Genomic DNA, 15,482 nt, shown 5'->3' with positions numbered 1-15,482 from the left:
ATGTCACCCCTAACTCTTCGCCTTTCCAGTGAATGCAACTTAAGCTTTGTTAATCTTTCTTCATATGAAAGATTTCTAATTTGGGGAATTAACTTAGTCATCCTACGCTGGACACGTTCAAGTGAATTTATATCCATTCTATAATATGGCGACCAAAACTGAACTGCATAATCTAAATGGGGCCTAACCAGAGCAAGATATAGCTTGAGAACCACACCAGGTGTCTTGTTACTAACGCTGCGATTAATAAATCCAAGTGTCCGATTTGCCTTATTACGAACATTTATGCATTGATCCTTTTGTTTTAAATTCTTACTAATCATAACTCCCAGATCCCTTTCGCAATCTCAACACCATCTAGCTCGTATCTTGTAACCCTATCATCAACAAGATCTTGTTGAAGTTCTCGGTGTACTGCTGCTCTCAGATTGCTCATTGACAATCCAAGGTTACACTCAACGGCTCCTTTAAAGGCAGATTCTTTGGCTAACTTATCAGCTCTATCATGCATTCGGAGGCCAACATGAGATGGAGACCACATGAAATGTTACCATCCTTAATACTTTTGTTGTATTTGTGTCTAGCTTCGGACACGAGCATGTTACAGTTATGTCTTAAAGAGTTGAGAGAAATCAAGGATGATAAGGAGTCACTTACAATTAATGTATCAAGTTTTGAGACTTGTACACATTTCAGTGCAAGGAGCAAGGCAAATAGTTCGGTCTGAAGGGTAGAGGCCCAATTGTTTATACGGACTCCCCACTCAAAGTATAGGTCATCGCCCATTGTTTAAGGGACCTCGTCTTGGAGAGTTGCGAAAGACAGGGGCCTTAAGAAGACTTTGATAAAGCCGCCTTCAAACGCCATAGCAACTTCAAATTCATTTGACGTTTTGGAGGACGAGTGCTGTGGAGAGACTGTGGATCGCGCAAAAGGGAAAGCAACGAAGAGAAAGGAAGCGCAGGCCCCTCAGAAAGTAAAGGAAGTACCTAAGCAAACATTAGTTGTGGGAGATTCCCAGATAAGGTATTTGGATAGAACGTTTTGTGCTAGAGATAGGGGGAACAGGTTAAGGGTTTGCTATCCCGGAGCTGGCATTGGTGATATTATAAACAACATGAATGATATTATGGCTGGTAATGGGAACAATCCCATTATTTGCATTAGCGTGGGAGGAAATGATGTTGGTCGAGTCAGGAGTGAGGAACTGATTCAGAGGTATAAAACAGCCATAGAGTTAGTTAGGAGCAAGGGAGGAATCCCGATCATATGTGGCATTCTTCCAAGAAAGGGAGTGGGAAATGAATGGATATCGAGGGCACTTGGTGTCAATTGCCGGCTGGAAAGATATTGCAAATCAAATGCAATATCTTTCATAGACAACTGGGAACACTTCTATGGAAGAAATGAAATGTATGCTCGTGATGGGGTGCATCTATCGAGAGCTGGGGTTGTTGCTGTTGCGAACTCGCTAGAAGAAGTGGTTAGAGGTGTTTGTTTGGGTTTAAACTGTTAGTAGATAGAGGTATGGGAATTGATTTGGAGGAAGGAGGTAATAAAAGTATGTGTTTGTGGGAGAAAGGAATTGGCAAAACGATCAGGGAAAGAGAAGGTCCGCAAAATAACAATTCACTTAGGGTATATTACACTAACAGTAGAAGTCTAAGAAATAAAATTAACGAATTAAATGCTCTTGTCTGCACAGAAAAAATAGATATTATTGCACTTACCGAAACGTGGATGAATGTAGAAAATAGAGAACTATTAGCTGAATATCAAATATATGGATTTAAACTATTTCACACAGATAGATATATTAGACGAGGAGGTGGAGTAGCCATATATGTTAGGGACAATTTGAAATGTAGTCTCAAAGAGGGAATCAAAACAGAGCCACACACAGAAACTATTTGGATTGAATTAAACGAAAAAGCTAATAATATTATAATAGGAGTAATATATAGGCCACCAAATTTAGACAGAATGGAAGCAAAGCATCTATGGGATGAAATATCTAGAGCATCTAGATCTAACAGTATTTATGTCATGAGTGACTTTAATTTTAGCGGAATAAACTGGTTGAACAAAACAGGGAATAGTGAAGCAGAAGATTTTCTAGAATTAATTGACGATTGCTTTCTTACGCAACACATTAAGGAACCAACACGGGAAAATAATATTTTAGATTTAGTGTTAACTAACAGGGAAACGCAAATTAATGACATCGAAATAGGGAGTGAGCTAGGGAGCAGTGATCACAAAGAAATCAGATTTAGCATAGAATGGAATAGACCAGTAGGAGAAAATTCTGTTAAAGTGCCAGATTTTCGAAAAGCTGATTTTAATAGCCTAAGAAATTTTTTGGGTCAAATTGATTGGAAGGTCTTGGGTATGGGGTGTGGGCCGGTCTTGGATCGAGACATGAACCCAGCGATAGGTGACTTAAATGGGGATTTCGATGTGGATTCAATATATAACTTATTTAAGAATATTCTAAACAAAGCACAGGAACGTAGTATACCATACAAATTGAATAGATCGAATACTAATGACCCAAAGTGGATAACAAAGAATTTGAAGAACCTTATAGGTAAAAAGAGAGCTTGGTACAAAAGGATTAAAAATGGGGAGGTCACTTTAGAACAGGAATTCGTACAACTGGTTAGAAATGTTAAAAAAGAGATAAAGAAAGCAAAAAGAAACTATGAAGCTCGCATAGCAGGGCAAGCAAAGACAAATCCTAAAGGGTTTTTTCAGTTATATCGTACCAAGACTAGGGAAAGGATAGGTCCATTAAAAACTGAGACAGGTCAAATAACAGATAGTGATGAAGAGATGAGTAGTATTTTTAATAAATATTTTGTATCTGTATTTACTAAAGAGGAACTTAACAATATGCCTTCACCCGAACAAGTCTATGTGGGTGGGGACGAGGACAGGTTGACGAGTTTAGCAGTTACCAGGGAGGATGTTCTTAAACAAATAGTAAAACTCAAACCAAACAAATCCCCAGGGCCGGATGAAGTGTTTGCCAGGGTGCTTAAAGAATGCAAAGAGGAGCTTTGTGACCCACTGTCAACCATATTTAATAAATCAATAGAGTCAGGCAGAGTGCCAGAGTTTTGGAAAGTTGCTAATGTGATACCAGTTTTTAAGAAAGGAGATAGATCACTTGCGTCTAACTATCGACCAATTAGCCTAACGTCTATTGTGGGAAAGTTACTCGAATCTATAATAGCAAATAAAATTCGTCTTCATCTTGAAAAACATAAATTAATAATTGAGTCGCAACATGGTTTTATAAATGGCCGTTCATGTTTAACAAATTTGTTATCTTTTTATTCTAGCATTGTTGAGGCAGTTGATAGTGGTAAGGATTGCGATGTTGTATACCTTGACTTTAGCAAAGCTTTTGATACAGTGCCACATGAAAGACTGATTAAAAAGATAGAGTCTCATGGTATTGGGGGTGCTATATTAAGCTGGATTAGGGCATGGCTATACCAAAGGAAACAGAGAGTTAGTATAAATGGAATCAAGTCAGAGTGGGAAAATGTTGTAAGTGGAGTGCCTCAAGGCTCTGTCCTGGGACCTCTGTTGTTTATAATATATATAAATGATTTAGATTCAGGTTTGAGTAGCAACATTTGCAAATTTGCCGATGATACGAAAATCGGTAGGGAAATTAATTCGGAGGAGGACTCACTATCACTTCAAGTTGATCTAGATAGGGTTTTGAAATGGTCAAAGGATTGGCAGATGCAGTTTAATACTGATAAATGTAAAGTTCTGAGGTTAGGTAATGATGATAGAGTTACAAGATACGAGCTAGATGGTGTTGTGATTGCGAAGTCGGATTGCGAAAGGGATCTGGGAGTTATGATTAGTAAGAATTTAAAACAAAAGGATCAATGCATAAATGTTCGTAATAAGGCAAATCGGACACTTGGATTTATTAATCGCAGCGTTAGTAACAAGACACCTGGTGTGGTTCTCAAGCTATATCTTGCTCTAGTTAGGCCCCATTTAGATTATGCAGTTCAGTTTTGGTCGCCATATTATAGAATGGATATAAATTCACTTGAACGTGTCCAGCGTAGGATGACTAAGTTAATTCCCCAAATTAGAAATCTTTCATATGAAGAAAGATTAACAAAGCTAAGGTTGCATTCACTGGAAAGGCGAAGAGTTAGGGGTGACATGATAGAGGTTTACAAGTGGGTGAATGGACATAACCGGGGGGATATTAATAGGGTATTAAAAGTATCAACACAGGACAGAACACGAAACAATGGGTATAAATTGGATAAGTTTAGATTTAGGAAAGACTTGGGTAAATACTGGTTCAGTAACAGGGTTGTTGATTTGTGGAACCAATTGCCGCGTAACATTGTGGAGGTGGGGTCCCTCGATTGTTTCAAGCACGGGTTGGACAAGTATATGAGTGGGATTGGGTGGTTATAGAATAGGAGCTGCCTCGTATGGGCCAATAGGCCTTCTGCAGTTACCTTTGTTCTTATGTTCTTATTGTCAGAACAACTGCACTTCCAGCTGCACCCGTGGTGCGGTGTAGGGAACCAAGAGTGTATATGATTTGAGAGAGAGAATGCTCTGTCCACAGAGCATCAATATGGCTTAAGGCGTTGAGCTTTGCCTCAAGACGAAGCTTGGGCTGATCTCTAATTTGATCTCTTTCTCTTTGGAAAGTTGCTAATGTTTGGAAAGTTGCTAATGTGATACCAGTTTTTAAGAAAGGAGATAGATCACTTGCGTCTAACTATCGACCAATTAGCCTAACGTCTATTGTGGGAAAGTTACTCGAATCTATAATAGCAAATAAAATTCGTCTTCATCTTGAAAAACATAAATTAATAATTGAGTCGCAACATGGTTTTATAAATGGCCGTTCATGTTTAACAAATTTGTTATCTTTTTATTCTAGCATTGTTGAGGCAGTTGATAGTGGTAAGGATTGCGATGTTGTATACCTTGACTTTAGCAAAGCTTTTGATACAGTGCCACATGAAAGACTGATTAAAAAGATAGAGTCTCATGGTATTGGGGGTGCTATATTAAGCTGGATTAGGGCATGGCTATACCAAAGGAAACAGAGAGTTAGTATAAATGGAATCAAGTCAGAGTGGGAAAATGTTGTAAGTGGAGTGCCTCAAGGCTCTGTCCTGGGACCTCTGTTGTTTATAATATATATAAATGATTTAGATTCAGGTTTGAGTAGCAACATTTGCAAATTTGCCGATGATACGAAAATCGGTAGGGAAATTAATTCGGAGGAGGACTCACTATCACTTCAAGTTGATCTAGATAGGGTTTTGAAATGGTCAAAGGATTGGCAGATGCAGTTTAATGCTGATAAATGTAAAGTTCTGAGGTTAGGTAATGATGATAGAGTTACAAGATACGAGCTAGATGGTGTTGTGATTGCGAAGTCGGATTGCGAAAGGGATCTGGGAGTTATGATTAGTAAGAATTTAAAACAAAAGGATCAATGCATAAATGTTCGTAATAAGGCAAATCGGACACTTGGATTTATTAATCGCAGCGTTAGTAACAAGACACCTGGTGTGGTTCTCAAGCTATATCTTGCTCTAGTTAGGCCCCATTTAGATTATGCAGTTCAGTTTTGGTCGCCATATTATAGAATGGATATAAATTCACTTGAACGTGTCCAGCGTAGGATGACTAAGTTAATTCCCCAAATTAGAAATCTTTCATATGAAGAAAGATTAACAAAGCTTAAGTTGCATTCACTGGAAAGGCGAAGAGTTAGGGGTGACATGATAGAGGTTTACAAGTGGATGAATGGACATAACCGGGGGGATATTGGTAGGGTATTAAAAGTATCAACACAGGACAGAACACGAAACAATGGGTATAAATTGGATAAGTTTAGATTTAGGAAAGACTTGGGTAAATACTGGTTCAGTAACAGGGTTGTTGATTTGTGGAACCAATTGCCGCGTAACATTGTGGAGGTGGGGTCCCTCGATTGTTTCAAGCACGGGTTGGACAAGTATATGAGTGGGATTGGGTGGTTATAGAATAGGAGCTGCCTCGTATGGGCCAATAGGCCTTCTGCAGTTACCTTTGTTCTTATGTTCTTATGTTAATTTGCTTCTTGGGTGGAAAGGGAGGGATTAAAACTGGAAAGGGTATAACCTCCCACGGTGCAGGAAAGTGCCGTTGTTGTTTCTCTTGGTACAAATCATGAACCCCATACATTCTGAGTTGAGTTCCAGTTTTAGTTATCCATTTGGAACAATGTTGACCTTCAATAAAGAAATTCTGGAGGGCTTCTGTGCAAGGATTAGGATGAGTTAGCCTAAGCATTTTTATACCAATTTGACAGTTAATTTCAGTAACACGATCAACAACGCTCGGAATATTAAGTTCCTTTCTCATATTAAGTATCTTTGTGATACGAGGGCACCCAAGGATTATCCTCAAGGCTTCGTTCTACAATTTTTCAAGCCCTCCAAGCTTTCTTTCAGGCATCAAAACAAGCAGAGGTGCAGCATAATCCACTAAAGATCTGATGTATGCAAGGTACATCATTTTGACAATTCTGACATTGGCACCATAGCCTGAGTGATAACCTGCAACAGCCTTGAGAGCTCGGAGCCTCTCTTTATACTGACGACAGAGTCTGAATACAACAGGACCATACAGTGGCACCTCAAGGCCAAGGTATTTGAATCTGTTTACATAGTCAAGCTGGGAGCCATCAGACAGTTGCATCTTGCGAACAGCTCCTCCCTGCCTGGGTGGGCGCCGATTGTGTATCTTTGTTGTCTCTGCTGAGATAATTAAACCTAGGTCCTGACATGAGTCTAATACAGAGTTAAGAGTGTTCTGCGTGTTAGCATACCCAGTGGTGTGTATCATTATATCATCAGCATAGCTAATGATGTGGACGTTGGGTTTGCTCGGTATAGAGTTTAACAGCGTGTTTATTAAGATATTAAATAAGGTAGGACTGAGGACACCACCCTGCGGGGTACCTAGTTCAAAGTCTCTTGTTACACTCCTATGCCCCTGGAAAAATACAGTTGACTTCCTGTTGGATAAGGGTATTAAAAGTACCAACACAAGACAGAACACGAAACAATGGGTATAAATTGAATAAGTTTAGATTTAGGAAAGACTTGGGTAAATACTGGTTCAGTAACAGGGTTGTTGATTTGTGGAACCAATTACCGCGTAATGTGCTGGAGGGGGGGTCCCTCGATTGTTTCAAGTGCGGGTTGGACAAGTATATGAGTGGGATTGGGTGGTTATAAATAGGAGCTGCCTCGTATGGGCCAATAGGCCTTCTGCAGTTGTCTTTGTTCTTATGTTCTTATAAGTAATCCCTGATCCAAGAAAGAAGCCGACCATCCATATTCATTCTTGCAAGCTAACTCAAGATAACATGTCTATTTGCAATATCAAAGGCAGACTTGAGATGTAGGAAGGTGGTATATGACTTTTCAGTGTGCAGGGTAAGAAAGGTGGTGATGCAATGATGCACACTCCTTCCATGCATGAAGCCATATATCTGGGGGGATAGCATGGTTCTTATTCTATGGAGGAGACGGTTTAGGACCATTCTCTCGAATGTTTTGCAAATGCAGCTAGTAAGGGAAATTGGGCGGAAAGCATTCTCTTGATTTGGCTTGGGAATTGGAATGATTATACTGTTGGTCCAAGAGATAGGAAGTTCCCCAGTAACATAGCTCATATTATACAGCTCAAGCAGGGGATTCCCTGGTACTAAAGGGAGCAGACGCAATATGTCATAAGTGATACCATCTTCACCGGGGGATGTGGCTTTGCCTTTGTTTAGGGCCGCGAGTAATTCAAACTCAGTAAATGGCACGTTGCATTCATCTTCCTTGTGGAGCATGAAGTCAACGAGCCTTTCTCGATCTCCGTAACCAGCATTTAATCTGAACTGTATGTCTGGGGGGAGTTACTGATCTTGCTTTATTTAACAGACATGTCCCCCCCCCTTTTTTATTCCTTTTTTCAACACAATTTATACTTTAATCTCAATTACTATTAAGTTTTAATCTAAGTGTTTTTTCCCCACCTCACCTTGCCCGAAACGCTATGCGTACTAGTGACTTTAAGTATTGTATGTACTACCTCTAACTATAAATCCAACATTATGTTTGTAACTCATCTACTATGTATGTACTTTTACTTGAATAAAAATTTTAATTTGAATTTGATATGAATCCAGGAACTGTCTCTGTCAGTGGTTTAGATTCCGAGGGAAAGAGCCCCATACGCATCTTGAGGGACACAGCTTCGTGCAGAGCATTATCACTGACCTCACTGCAACTTATTTATTTATTTATATATTTATTTATTTATTTATTTATTTATTTATTTATTTATTTATTTATTTATTTATATACAAGAAGGTACATTGGGGGTTAAGAGAGTACATAGTAATGATGATGATTTTTACATTCTTATAAAGCCACTAGCACGCATAGCTTTTCGGACAGGTCCTTTTTCTAACAGATAATTTTAGGTAGATAATTTACAGTAATATTGACAAAAAAAATTTTCAGAGACATTGCAAGAAATATTGACACAATAAACAAAGATTAGATTAATACACAATAATAACAATACAGTATAATGAACAAGGATTACTAAGTACATGAGGGTAAGATTTCAGGGTTATACATTGGTTCATTGTAGCTCAATTTGAGGATCATTTCAGGGAATAATGCAGTAGGATATTCACTTAATATAACAACAGTGATATCAGATGATATCAATGATTACAATGGTAAAGTAATATGGCTTAGGTACATATATTGGGGGTTGGGTAGCACTAGATACAGTGTGAGTTACAGCACTAGGTTTTATTACTATGAAGATGAACTATGAAGATGAAATTAGGTACTTTTTGGTTTTATTTTGAAATAAGGTAAAAGTTGGACAGCTTTTCAATTCATTAGGGAGTGTGTTCCATAGACTGGGTCCCTTTATTTGCATAGTGTTTATACAGATTAAGTTTGACTCTGGGGATATGAAAGAGATATTTATATCTGGCGTGGTGATAATGGGTCCTATTACATCTGTCCGGGAAGAGTTTCAGAACAGGGTTTGCACTTAAGAAAAGGGTTTTGTAAATGTAACTGACACAAGAGAATGTATAGAGTGAATTTATGTTTAGCATGTTTAGGGATTTAAACAGGGGAGCTGGGTGTTGTCTGAAAGCAAAGTTTGTTATTGTCCTGATAGCAGATTTTTGCTGGGTGATGATGGGCTTGTGGTAGTTTGGTAAATGGTCAATGACGTCATCAGTCTTCATCTAGCCTGGACAAGACCGTTTTCTGACATGGTGTATTTATTCCCATTTTTAATATTTATGGCAAGGGGATTAAAAGTTGTTGTTGTTGTTAAAGATTCGCTACTTGGAACAAACAGTTTCAAGTAACACGGGCTATGGTGAGCCCGTAGATAGTTATTAAGGATTAAAAGGCCGCCTCCCATCATACCAAATGTACAATGACGTTAGCGGAATTTTAGCGGAATAAACTGGTTGAACAAAACAGGGAATAGTGAAGCAGAAGATTTTCTAGAATTAATTGACGATTGCTTTCTTACGCAACACATTAAGGAACCAACACGGGAAAATAATATTTTAGATTTAGTGTTAACTAACAGGGAAACGCAAATTAATGACATCGAAATAGGGAGTGAGCTAGGGAGCAGTGATCACAAAGAAATCAGATTTAGCATAGAATGGAATAGACCAGTAGGAGAAAATTCTGTTAAAGTGCCAGATTTTCGAAAAGCTGATTTTAATAGCCTAAGAAATTTTTTGGGTCAAATTGATTGGAAAGTCTTGGGTATGGGGTGTGGGCCGGTCTTGGAGCGAGACATGAACCCAGCGATAGGTGACTTAAATGGGGATTTCGATGTGGATTCAATATATAACTTATTTAAGAATATTCTAAACAAAGCACAGGAACGTAGTATACCATACAAATTGAATAGATCGAATACTAATGACCCAAAGTGGATAACAAAGAATTTGAAGAACCTTATAGGTAAAAAGAGAGCTTGGTACAAAAGAATTAAAAATGGGGAGGTCACTTTAGAACAGGAATTCGTACAACTGGTTAGAAATGTTAAAAAAGAGATAAGGAAAGCAAAAAGAAACTATGAAGTTCGCATAGCAGGGCAAGCAAAGACAAATCCTAAAGGGTTTTTTCAGTTATATCGTACTAAGACTAGGGAAAGGATAGGTCCATTAAAAACTGAGACAGGTCAAATAACAGATAGTGATGAAGAGATGAGTAGTATTTTTAATAAATATTTTGTATCTGTATTTACTAAAGAGGAACTTAACAATATGCCTTCAGCCGAACAAGTCTATGTGGGTGGGGACGAGGACAGGTTGACGAGTTTAGCAGTTACCAGGGAGGATGTTCTTAAACAAATAGTAAAACTCAAACCAAACAAATCCCCAGGGCCGGATGAAGTGTTTGCCAGGGTGCTTAAAGAATGCAAAGAGGAGCTTTGTGACCCACTGTCAACCATATTTAATAAATCAATAGAGTCAGGCAGAGTGCCAGAGTTTTGGAAAGTTGCTAATGTGATACCAGTTTTTAAGAAAGGAGATAGATCACTTGCGTCTAACTATCGACCAATTAGCCTAACGTCTATTGTGGGAAAGTTACTCGAATCTATAATAGCAAATAAAATTCGTCTTCATCTTGAAAAACATAAATTAATAATTGAGTCGCAACATGGTTTTATAAATGGCCGTTCATGTTTAACAAATTTGTTATCTTTTTATTCTAGCATTGTTGAGGCAGTTGATAGTGGTAAGGATTGCGATGTTGTATACCTTGACTTTAGCAAAGCTTTTGATACAGTGCCACATGAAAGACTGATTAAAAAAATAGAGTCTCATGGTATTGGGGGTGCTATATTAAGCTGGATTAGGGCATGGCTATACCAAAGGAAACAGAGAGTTAGTATAAATGGAATCAAGTCAGAGTGGGAAAATGTTGTAAGTGGAGTGCCTCAAGGCTCTGTCCTGGGACCTCTGTTGTTTATAATATATATAAATGATTTAGATTCAGGTTTGAGTAGCAACATTTGCAAATTTGCCGATGATACGAAAATCGGTAGGGAAATTAATTCGGAGGAGGACTCACTATCACTTCAAGTTGATCTAGATAGGGTTTTGAAATGGTCAAAGGATTGGCAGATGCAGTTTAATGCTGATAAATGTAAAGTTCTGAGGTTAGGTAATGATGATAGAGTTACAAGATACGAGCTAGATGGTGTTGTGATTGCGAAGTCGGATTGCGAAAGGGATCTGGGAGTTATGATTAGTAAGAATTTAAAACAAAAGGATCAATGCATAAATGTTCGTAATAAGGCAAATCGGACACTTGGATTTATTAATCGCAGCGTTAGTAACAAGACACCTGGTGTGGTTCTCAAGCTATATCTTGCTCTAGTTAGGCCCCATTTAGATTATGCAGTTCAGTTTTGGTCGCCATATTATAGAATGGATATAAATTCACTTGAACGTGTCCAGCGTAGGATGACTAAGTTAATTCCCCAAATTAGAAATCTTTCATATGAAGAAAGATTAACAAAGCTTAAGTTGCATTCACTGGAAAGGCGAAGAGTTAGGGGTGACATGATAGAGGTTTACAAGTGGATGAATGGACATAACCGGGGGGATATTGGTAGGGTATTAAAAGTATCAACACAGGACAGAACACGAAACAATGGGTATAAATTGGATAAGTTTAGATTTAGGAAAGACTTGGGTAAATACTGGTTCAGTAACAGGGTTGTTGATTTGTGGAACCAATTGCCGCGTAACATTGTGGAGGTGGGGTCCCTCGATTGTTTCAAGCACGGGTTGGACAAGTATATGAGTGGGATTGGGTGGTTATAGAATAGGAGCTGCCTCGTATGGGCCAATAGGCCTTCTGCAGTTACCTTTGTTCTTATGTTCTTATGTTCTTATGTCATCCATAATCTATCTTAAATCTCCTATTTACTTCCAATGTATGTTAACCAAAACATCAACTGTTGCTACTAGATGAACTGTAGTAGGTCGATTCCTTATTAATATCCACTTTCATCTCTATTTATACACTTTAATAATGTCACTCTCTTAATATTCAGAAGGACCTATTTGTCTCCCTTACTCATCTGGAGGCTTAATATTTTTAGTGTCCAGCCAAGGATCGTTTATTGACATAAGAACATAAGAACAAAGGTAACTGCAGAAGGCCTATTGGCCCATACGAGGCAGCTCCTATTCTATAACCACCCAATCCCACTCATATACTTGTCCAACCCGTGCTTGAAACAATCGAGGGACCCCACCTCCACAATGTCACGCGGCAATTGGTTCCACAAATCAACAACCCTGTTACTGAACCAGTATTTACCCAAGTCTTTCCTAAATCTAAACTTATCCAATTTATATCCATTGTTTCGTGTTCTGTCCTGTGTTGATACTTTTAATACCCTATTAATATCCCCCCGGTTATGTCCATTCATCCACTTGTAAACCTCTATCATGTCACCCCTAACTCTTCGCCTTTCCAGTGAATGCAACTTAAGCTTTGTTAATCTTTCTTCATATGAAAGATTTCTAATTTGGGGAATTAACTTAGTCATCCTACGCTGGACACGTTCAAGTGAATTTATATCCATTCTATAATATGGCGACCAAAACTGAACTGCATAATCTAAATGGGGCCTAACTAGAGCAAGATATAGCTTGAGAACCACACCAGGTGTCTTGTTACTAACGCTGCGATTAATAAATCCAAGTGTCCGATTTGCCTTATTACGAACATTTATGCATTGATCCTTTTGTTTTAAATTCTTACTAATCATAACTCCCAGATCCCTTTCGCAATCCGACTTCGCAATCACAACACCATCTAGCTCGTATCTTGTAACTCTATCATCATTACCTAACCTCAGAACTTTACATTTATCAGCATTAAACTGCATCTGCCAATCCTTTGACCATTTCAAAACCCTATCTAGATCAACTTGAAGTGATAGTGAGTCCTCCTCCGAATTAATTTCCCTACCGATTTTCGTATCATCGGCAAATTTGCAAATGTTGCTACTCAAACCAGAATCTAAATCATTTATATATATTATAAACAACAGAGGTCCCAGGACAGAGCCTTGAGGCACTCCACTTACAACATTTTCCCACTCTGACTTGATTCCATTTATACTAACTCTCTGTTTCCTTTGGTATAGCCATGCCCTAATCCAGCTTAATATAGCACCCCCAATACCATGAGACTCTATTTTTTTAATCAGTCTTTCATGTGGCACTGTATCAAAAGCTTTGCTAAAGTCAAGGTATACAACATCGCAATCCTTACCACTATCAACTGCCTCAACAATGCTAGAATAAAAAGATAACAAATTTGTTAAACATGAACGGCCATTTATAAAACCATGTTGCGACTCAATTATTAATTTATGTTTTTCAAGATGAAGACGAATTTTATTTGCTATTATAGATTCGAGTAACTTTCCCACAATAGACGTTAGGCTAATTGGTCGATAGTTAGACGCAAGTGATCTATCTCCTTTCTTAAAAACTGGTATCACATTAGCAACTTTCCAAAACTCTGGCACTCTGCCTGACTCTATTGATTTATTAAATATGGTTGACAGTGGGTCACAAAGCTCCTCTTTGCATTCTTTAAGCACCCTAGCAAACACTTCATCCGGCCCTGGGGATTTGTTTGGTTTGAGTTTTACTATTTGTTTAAGAACATCCTCCCTGGTAACTGCTAAACTCGTCAACCTGTCCTCGTCCCCACCCACATAGACTTGTTCGGCTGAAGGCATATTGTTAAGTTCCTCTTTAGTAAATACAGATACAAAATATTTATTAAAAATACTACTCATCTCTTCATCACTATCTGTTATTTGACCTGTCTCAGTTTTTAATGGACCTATCCTTTCCCTAGTCTTAGTACGATATAACTGAAAAAACCCTTTAGGATTTGTCTTTGCTTGCCCTGCTATGCGAACTTCATAGTTTCTTTTTGCTTTCCTTATCTCTTTTTTAACATTTCTAACCAGTTGTACGAATTCCTGTTCTAAAGTGACCTCCCCATTTTTAATCCTTTTGTACCAAAACATAAATTAATAATTGAGTCGCAACATGGTTTTATAAATGGCCGTTCATGTTTAACAAATTTGTTATCTTTTTATTCTAGCATTGTTGAGGCAGTTGATAGTGGTAAGGATTGCGATGTTGTATACCTTGACTTTAGCAAAGCTTTTGATACAGTGCCACATGAAAGACTGATTAAAAAAATAGAGTCTTATGGTATTGGGGGTGCTATATTAAGCTGGATTAGGGCATGGCTATACCAAAGGAAACAGAGAGTTAGTATAAATGGAATCAAGTCAGAGTGGGAAAATGTTGTAAGTGGAGTGCCTCAAGGCTCTGTCCTGGGACCTCTGTTGTTTATAATATATATAAATGATTTAGATTCAGGTTTGAGTAGCAACATTTGCAAATTTGCCGATGATACGAAAATCGGTAGGGAAATTAATTCGGAGGAGGACTCACTATCACTTCAAGTTGATCTAGATAGGGTTTTGAAATGGTCAAAGGATTGGCAGATGCAGTTTAATGCTGATAAATGTAAAGTTCTGAGGTTAGGTAATGATGATAGAGTTACAAGATACGAGCTAGATGGTGTTGTGATTGCGAAGTCGGATTGCGAAAGGGATCTGGGAGTTATGATTAGTAAGAATTTAAAACAAAAGGATCAATGCATAAATGTTCGTAATAAGGCAAATCGGACACTTGGATTTATTAATCGCAGCGTTAGTAACAAGACACCTGGTGTGGTTCTCAAGCTATATCTTGCTCTAGTTAGGCCCCATTTAGATTATGCAGTTCAGTTTTGGTCGCCATATTATAGAATGGATATAAATTCACTTGAACGTGTCCAGCGTAGGATGACTAAGTTAATTCCCCAAATTAGAAATCTTTCATATGAAGAAAGATTAACAAAGCTTAAGTTGCATTCACTGGAAAGGCGAAGAGTTAGGGGTGACATGATAGAGGTTTACAAGTGGATGAATGGACATAACCGGGGGGATATTAATAGGGTATTAAAAGTATCAACACAGGACAGAACACGAAACAATGGATATAAATTGGATAAGTTTAGATTTAGGAAAGACTTGGGTAAATACTGGTTCAGTAACAGGGTTGTTGATTTGTGGAACCAATTGCCGCGTAACATTGTGGAGGTGGGGTCCCTCGATTGTTTCAAGCACGGGTTGGACAAGTATATGAGTGGGATTGGGTGGTTATAGAATAGGAGCTGCCTCGTATGGGCCAATAGGCCTTCTGCAGTTACCTTTGTTCTTATGTTCTTATGTTCTTACCAAGCTCTCTTTTTACCTATAAGGTTCTTCAA

Source organism: Procambarus clarkii, chromosome 45, assembly GCF_040958095.1.
Source record: "Procambarus clarkii isolate CNS0578487 chromosome 45, FALCON_Pclarkii_2.0, whole genome shotgun sequence".
Lineage (NCBI taxonomy): Eukaryota > Metazoa > Arthropoda > Malacostraca > Decapoda > Cambaridae > Procambarus > Procambarus clarkii.
The sequence above is the reverse complement of the archived record's forward strand: the minus strand, read 5'-3'. Positions refer to the sequence as shown.